Genomic DNA, 8,421 nt, shown 5'->3' with positions numbered 1-8,421 from the left:
TCAACTTAGACATCCATACCGGGACAACATAGACAACAGATAATGAAATCCTCTTTTATGCATAAGCATGTAACAACAATTAATTTTCTCATATGAGATTGAGGATATTTGTCCAAAACTGAAACTTCCACCATGAATCATGGCTTTAGTTAGCGGCCCAATGTTCTTCTCTAACAATATGCATGCTTAACCATAAGGTGGTAGATCGCTCTTACTTCAGACAAGACGAACATGCATAGAAACTCACATGAAATTCAACAAAGAATAGTTGATGGCATCCCCAGTGAACATGGTTATCGCACAACAAGCAACTTAATAAGAGATAAAGTGCATAAGTACATATTCAATACCACAATAGTTTTTAAGCTATTTGTCCCATGAGCTATATATTGTAAAGGTGAATGATGGAATTTTAAAGGTAGAACTCAAGCAATTTACTTTGGAATGGCGGAGAAATACCATGTAGTAGGTAGGTATGGTGGACACAAATGGCATAGTGGTTGGCTCAAGTATTTTGGATGCATGAGAAGTATTCCCTCTCGATACAAGGCTTAGGCTAGCAAGGTTATTTGAAACAAACACAAGGATGAACCGGTGCAGAAAAACTCACATAAAAGACATATTGAAAACATTATAAGACTCTACACCGTCTTCCTTGTTGTTCAAACTCAATACTAGAAATTATCTAGACTTTAGAGAGACCAAATATGCAAACCAAATTTTAGCATGCTCTATGTATTTCTTCATTAATGGGTGCAAAGCATATGATGCAAGAGCTTAAACATGAGCACAACAATTGCCAAGTATCACATTACCCAAGACATTTATAGCAATTACTACATGTATCATTTTCCAATTCCAACCATATAACAATTTAACGAAGAAGAAACTTCGACATGAATATTATGAGTAGAGCCTAAGGACATACTTGTCCATATGCTACAGCGGAGCGTGTCTCTCTCCCACACAAGCATTTATTCAAACAAAAACAAAAACAAAAGCACACAGACGCTCCAAGTAAAGCACATAAGATGTGACCGAATAAAAATATAGTTTCAAGAGAACGAACCTGATAATTTGTCGATGAAGAAGGGGATGCCTTGGGCATCCCCAAGCTTAGATGCTTGAGTCTTCTTGAAATATGCAGGGATGAACCACCGGGGCATTCCCAAGCTTAGACTTTTCACTCTTCTTGATCGTAGTATATCATCCTCCTCTCTTGACCCTTGAAAACTTCCTTCACACCAAACTTCTCATAAACTTCATTAGAGGGGTTAGTACATAATCAAAAACTCACATGTTCAGAGGTGACACAATCATTCTTAACACTTCTGGACATTGCTCAAAGCTACTGGAAGGTAATGGAACAAAGAAATCTACCCAACACAGCGAAAGAAGCAATGCGAAATAAAAGGCAGAATCTGTCAAAACAGAACAGTCCGTAAAGACGAATTTTTAATAAATACTTCCGTTGCTCAGATCAGAAAACTCAAAACTAATGAAAGTTGCATACATATCTGGGGAACACGCACGTAAATTGGCATATTTTTCTGAGTTACCTACAGAGAAAACAGCCCAGATTCGTGACAGATAGAAATCTGTTTCTGCGCAGAAATCCAAATCTAGTATCAACCTTCGATTAGAGGCTTCACTTGGCACAACAAAACACAAAACTAAGATAAGGAGAGGTTGCTACAGTATTAAACAACTTCCAAAACACAAATATAAAACAAAGTACTGTAGCAAAATAACACATGGGTTATCTCCCAAGAAGTTCTTTCTTTATAGCCATTAAGATGGGCTCAGCAGTTTTGATGATGCACTCGCAAGAAATAGTATTTGAAGCAAAAGAGAGCATCAAGAGGCAAATTCAAAACACATTTAAGTCTAACATGCTTCCTATGCATAGGAATCTTGTAAATAAACAAGTTCATGAAGAGCAAAGTGACACGCATAGGAAGATAAAACAAGTGTAGCTTCAAAAATTTCAGCACATAGAGAGGTGTTTTAGTAACATGAAGATTTCTACAACCATATTTTCCTCTCTCATAATAATATCCAGTAGCATCATGAGCAAACTCAACAATATAACTATCACATAAAGCATTCTTATCATGAGTCTCATGCATAAAATTATTACTCTCCACATAAGCATAATCAATTTTATTAGTTGTAGTGGAAGCAAATTCAACAAAGTAGCTATCATCAAATATAGGAGGCATATTGTAATCATAATCAAATTCATCCTCCATAACAGGTGGCACCATAAGACTACTATCATTATAATCATCATAAATAGGAGGCAAAGTATCATCAAAGTAAATTTTCTCCTCAATGCTTGCGGGACTAAAAAGATCATGCTCATCAAAGCCAGCTTCCCCAAGCTTAGAATTTTCCATATCATTAGCAACAATGGTGTTCAAAGTATTCATGCTAACATGTTCCATGGGTTTTTTAATTTTCGGATCAAACCATCCATGTCTTAAATCAGGAAATAAAATAAGAAGCTCATTGTTGTCCATTATGCCAAACTAGTGTAAACAAGAAACAAAAAGTTGCAATTGCAGGATCTAAAGGAAATAGCTTCGAGCACAAACACAATGGCGCCAGAAGAGTACTGTACCTGGAATCGGAGTATGAGTGCCTTTTACCTTTCCTCCCTGGCAACGGCGCCAGAAAATAGCTTGATGTCTACGCCCCCCTCCTTTTCCTGTAGACAGTGTTGGGCCTCCAAGAGCAGAGGTTTTTTGAATAGCAGCAAGTTTTCCCTTAAGTGGATCACCCAAGGTTTATCGAACTCAGGGAGGAAGAGGTCAAAGATATCCCTCTCATGCAACCCTGCAACCACAAAGCAAGAAGTCTCTTGTGTCCCCAACACACCTAATAGGTGCACTAGTTCGGCGAAGAGATAGTGAAATACAGGTGGTATAAATAAGTAGTAGCAACGGCACCAGAAAAGTGCTTTGCCCAGGACAGTAAACAAGCAATAGTAACGCAGCAGTAGTAACGCAGTAGTACAGTAAACAAGCAGCGATAGCAGTATCTAGGAACAAGGCCTAGGGATCATACTTTCACTAGTGGACACTCTCAACATTGATCACATAACAGAATAGATAAATGCATACTCTACACTCTCTTGTTGGATGATGAACACATTGCGTAGGATTACACGAACCCTCAATGCCGGAGTTAACAAGCTCCACAATTCAATGTTCATATTTAAATAACCTTAGAGTGTAAGATAGATCAACACAACTAAACCAAGTATTAACGTAGCATGCACACTGTCACCTTCATGCTAAGAAAGGAGGCATAGATCACATCAATACTATCATAGCAATAGTTAACTTCATAATCTACAAAAGATCATAATCATAGCATACGCCAAGTACTAACACGGATGCACACACTGTCACCATTACACCGTGCAGGAGGAATAAAACTACTTTAATAACATCACTAGAGTAGCACATAGATAAATTGTGATACAAAACACATTGCAATCATAAAGAGATATAAATAAGCACTTCACTATGCCATTCAACAGTGAATAAGTATTCTGTGAAATATAGCCTAAGAGACCCACACGGTGCACACACTGTCACCTTTACACACGTGGGACAAGGAGTCTCCGGAGATCACATAAGTAAAATTCACTTGACTAGCATAACGACATCTAGATTACAAGCATCATCATATGAATCTCAATCATGTAAGGCAGCTCATGAGATTATTGTATTGAAGTACATAGGAGAGAGATTAACCACATAGCTACCGGTACAGCCCCGAGCCTCGATGGAGAACTACTCCCTCCTCATGGGAGACAGCAGCGGTGATGGAGATGGCGGTGGTGTCGATGGAGGAGCCTTCCGGGGGCACTTCCCCGTCCCGGCGGCGTGCCGGAACAGAGACTCCTGTCCCCCAGATCTTGGCTTCGCGATGGCGGCGGCTCTGGAAGGTTTCTCGTACCGTGGCTTTTCCGTATCGAGGTTTTAGGTCCAGGGGCTTTATATAGGCGAAGAGGCGGCGTCAGGAGGTCGAAGGGGCGACGACACTATAGGGCGGCGCGGGCCCCCCCTGGCCGCGCCGGCCTAGGGTTTGGTGAGCTTGTGCCCCCTCTCTGGCGGTTCTCGTGTGTTCTGGATGCTTCCGGGCAAAATAGGAACCTGGGCGTTGATTTCGTCCGATTCCGAGAATATTTCTTTACTAGGATTTCTGAAACCAAAAACAGCAGAAAACAGGAACTGGCACTTCGGCATCTTGTTAATAGGTTAGTTCCAGAAAATGCACGAATATGACATAAAGTGTGCATAAAACATGTAGATATCATCAATAATGTGGCATGGAACATAAGAAATTATCGATACGTCGGAGACGTATCAGGGATGCTGATACGTCTCCAACGTATCGGTAATTTCTTATGTTCCATGCTACTTTTATGATGATACACACATGTTTTATACATACTTTATGTCATATTTATGCATTTTCCGGCACTAACCTATTAACAAGATGCCGAAGAGCCAGTTGCTATTTTCTGCTGTTTTTGGTTTCAGAAATCCTAGTAAGGAAATATTCTCGAAATTGGACGAAATCAACGCCCAGGATCTTATTTTTCCACGAAGCTTCCAGAACACCGGGGGAGATACGAAGTGGGGCGATGAGGCGACGCCACACTAGGGCGGCGCGGCCCAAGCCCTGGCCGCGCCGGCCTATTGTGTGGGCCCCTTGTGGCGCCCCCTGACCTACCCTTCCGCCTACTTAAGCCTTCGTCGATAATAACTCTAGTACCGAGAGCCACGATACGGAAAACCTTCCAGAGACGCCGCCGCCGCCAATCCCATCTCGGGGGATTCAGGAGATCGCCTCCGGCACCCTGCCGGAGAGGGGAATCATCTCCCGGAGGACTCTTCACCGCCATGGTCGCCTCCGGAGTGATGTGTGAGTAGTTCACCCCTGGACTATGGGTCCATAGCAGTAGCTAGGTGGTCGTCTTCTCCTAATTGTGCTATCATTGTTGGATCTTGTGAGCTGCCTAACATGATCAAGATCATCTATTTGTAATGCTACATGTTGCGTTTGTTGGGATCCGATGAATAATGAATACTATGCTATGTTGATTATCAATCTATCATCTATGTGTTGTTTATGATCTTGCATGCTCTCCGTTGCTAGTAGAGGCTCTGGCCAAGTTTTTGCTTGTAACTCCAAGAGGGAGTATTTATGCTCGATAGTGGGTTCATGCCTCCATTAAATCTGGGACAGTGACAGAAAGTTCTAAGGTTGTGGATGTGCTGTTGCCACTAGGGATAAAACATCAATTCTATGTCTAAGGATATATTTGTTGATTACATTACACACCATACTTAATGCAATTGTCTGTTGTTTGCAACTTAATACTGGAGGGGGTTCGGATGATAACCTGAAGGTGGACTTTTTAGGCATAGATGCATGCTGGATAGCGGTCTATGTACTTTGTCGTAATGCCCAATTAAATCTCACAATACTCATCATAACATGTATGTGCATGGTCATGCCCTCTTTATTTGTCAATTGCCCAACTGTAATTTGTTCACCCAACATGCTTATTCTTATCGGAGAGACACCACTAGTGAACTGTGGACCCCGGTCCATTCTTTTACATCGAATACATTCTACTGCAATACTCGTTCTACTGTTTTCTGCAAACATCATCATCCACACTATACATCTAATCCTTTGTTACAGCAAGCCGGTGAGATTGACAACCTCACTGTTACGTTGGGACAAAGTACTTTGGTTGTGTTGTGCAGGTTCCACGTTGGCGCCGGAATCCCTGGTGTTGTGCCGCACTACACTCCGCCGCCATCAACCTTCAACGTGCTTCTTGGCTCCTGCTGGTTCGATAAACCTTGGTTTCTTACTGAGGGAAAACTTGCCGCTGTACGCATCACACCTTCCTCTTGGGGTTCCCAACGGGCTCGTTAACTGCGTGCCAGCATCAAGACTTTTTCTGGCGCCGTTGCCGGGGAGATCAAGACACGCTGCAAGGGGAGTCTCCACTTCCAATCTCTTTACTTTGTTTTTGTCTTGCTTTACTTTTATTTACTTCTTTGTTTGCTGCATTATATCAAAACACAAAAAAATTAGTTGCTAGTTTTACTTTATTTACTGTCTTGTTCTCCATATAAAAAAAAAATTAGTTACTTGCATTTGCTTTACTTATTTCATCATGTTTCCTCCTAATTTTACTTTAAAAGATATACCGGTAGGACAAGGGTCTATAATTGGAAGAGATAATATAGAAGAATTTTTCACCCATGTTAGTATGCATGAAGATCTTGAAGATATACCCCTGGCAAAAACTGTCCCTACCTATGAAGATGCCTCTATCTGTTTGGTATGCATGATGGAAACTAGATTTATTAGTCTCAATCCCATGATACAACACATGTTTCTTACACTTTCTAACATGGAGAGGGGAGAAAAGAGAGATTTTGTTTTAAAAGTCCTTGTGCGAGAATTTGAGGATATAGCCAAAGAAGCTAGAAAAGTTTTTATTAAGCATAAGAGGCTTGGTATGTTCACCGATTTTAAAAGAACACTTGAAAAGATGGACATGGATAGAATAAAGTATACTAATAATGTTAATGATGGTGGGGAGATTAAAGCACCAATACCTTGCAAGCTCCTAGGAATGCATGAAGCTCTAGATGATAATTATGCTTGGCTTGTCCCTGAAAATTTGTTTGATGAGAATAACAAGCCTAAGACTAATAAAAAGGGAGCCTCTGAAATTTACGTATACAAAATACAATGCATGGTTGAGAAAACTCCAAACGCTGCTGTAGATGCATCATCTCTTGATAATACTTGATACACACTTTCTGCGCCTAGCTGAAAGGCGTTAAAGAAAAGCGCTTATGGGAGACAACCCATGATTTTACTACAGTACCTTTATTTTATATTTGAGTCTTAGAAGTTGTTACTACTGTAGAAACCTCTCCTTATCTTAATTTTGTTGCATTGTTGTGCCAAGTAAAGTCATTGATAGTAAGGTTCATACTAGATTTGGATTACTGCGCAGAAACAGATTTCTTGCTGTCACGAATCTGGGTTGAATTATCTGTAGGTAACTCAGAAAATTCTGCCAATTTACGTGAGTGATCCTCAGATATGTACGCAACTTTCATTAAATTTGAGCATTTTCATTTGAGCAAGTCTGGTGCCTCTTAGAAATTCGTCTTTACAGACTGTTCTGTTTTGACAGATTCTGCCTTTTATTTCGCATTGCCTGTTTTGCTATGCTTGATGGATTTTTCTATTCCATTAACTTTCAGTAGCTTTGTGCAATGTCCAGAAGTGTTAAGAATGATTATGTCACCTCTGAACATGTGAATTTTGATTGTGCACTAACCCTCTAATGAGTTGTTTTGAGTTTGGTGTGGAGGAAGTTTTCAAGGATCAAGAGAGGAGGATGATACAATATGATCAAGGAGAGTGAAAGCTCTAAGCTTGGGGATGCCCCGGTGGTTCACCCCTGCATATTTCAAGAAGACTCAAGCATCTAAGCTTGGGGATGCCCAAGGCATCCCCTTCTTCATCGACAACATTATCAGGTTCCTCTAGTGAAACTATATTTTTATTCCATCACATCTTATGTACTTTGCTTGGAGCGTCTGTATGTTTTTGTTTTTGTTTTGTTTGAATAAAGTTGGATCCTAACATTCATTGTGTGGGAGAGAGACACGCTCCGCTGTTGCATATGGACAAATATGTCCTTAGGCTTTACTCATAATGTTCATGGCGAAGGTTGAAACTGCTTCGTTAAATTGTTATATGGTTGGAAACGGGAAATGCTACATGTGGCAATTGGTATAATAACTTGAATAATGTGATACTTGGCAATTGTTGTGTTCATGTTTAAGCTCTTGCATCATATACTTTGCACCTATTAGTGAAGAAATACATAGAGCTTGCTAAAATTTGGTTTGCATAATTGGTCTCTCTAAGGTCTAGATATTTTCTAGTAAGGGTCAAACAACAAGGAAGACGGTGTAGAGTCTTATAATGCTTACAATATGTCTTTTATGTGAGTTTTGTTGTACCGGTTCATACTTGTGTTTGCTTTAAACAACCTTGCTAGCCTAAGCCTTGTATCGAGAGGGAATACTTCTCATGCATCCAAAATCCTTGAGCCAAACACTATGCCATTTGTGTCCACCGTACCTACCTACTACATGGTATTTCTCCGCCATTCCAAAGTAAGTTGCTTGAGTGCTACCTTTAAATTTCTATCTTTTACCTTTGCAATATATAGCTCATGGGACAAATAGCCTAAAAACTATTGTGGTATTGATCATGTACTTATGCATCTTATCTCTTATAAGTTGCTTGTTGTGCGATAACCATGTTCCTGGGGACGCCATCAACTACTCTTTG

This window comes from Lolium perenne, chromosome 1 (assembly GCF_019359855.2).
Source record: "Lolium perenne isolate Kyuss_39 chromosome 1, Kyuss_2.0, whole genome shotgun sequence".
In the NCBI taxonomy this organism is placed as follows: Eukaryota; Viridiplantae; Streptophyta; class Magnoliopsida; order Poales; family Poaceae; genus Lolium; species Lolium perenne.
The sequence above is the reverse complement of the archived record's forward strand: the minus strand, read 5'-3'. Positions refer to the sequence as shown.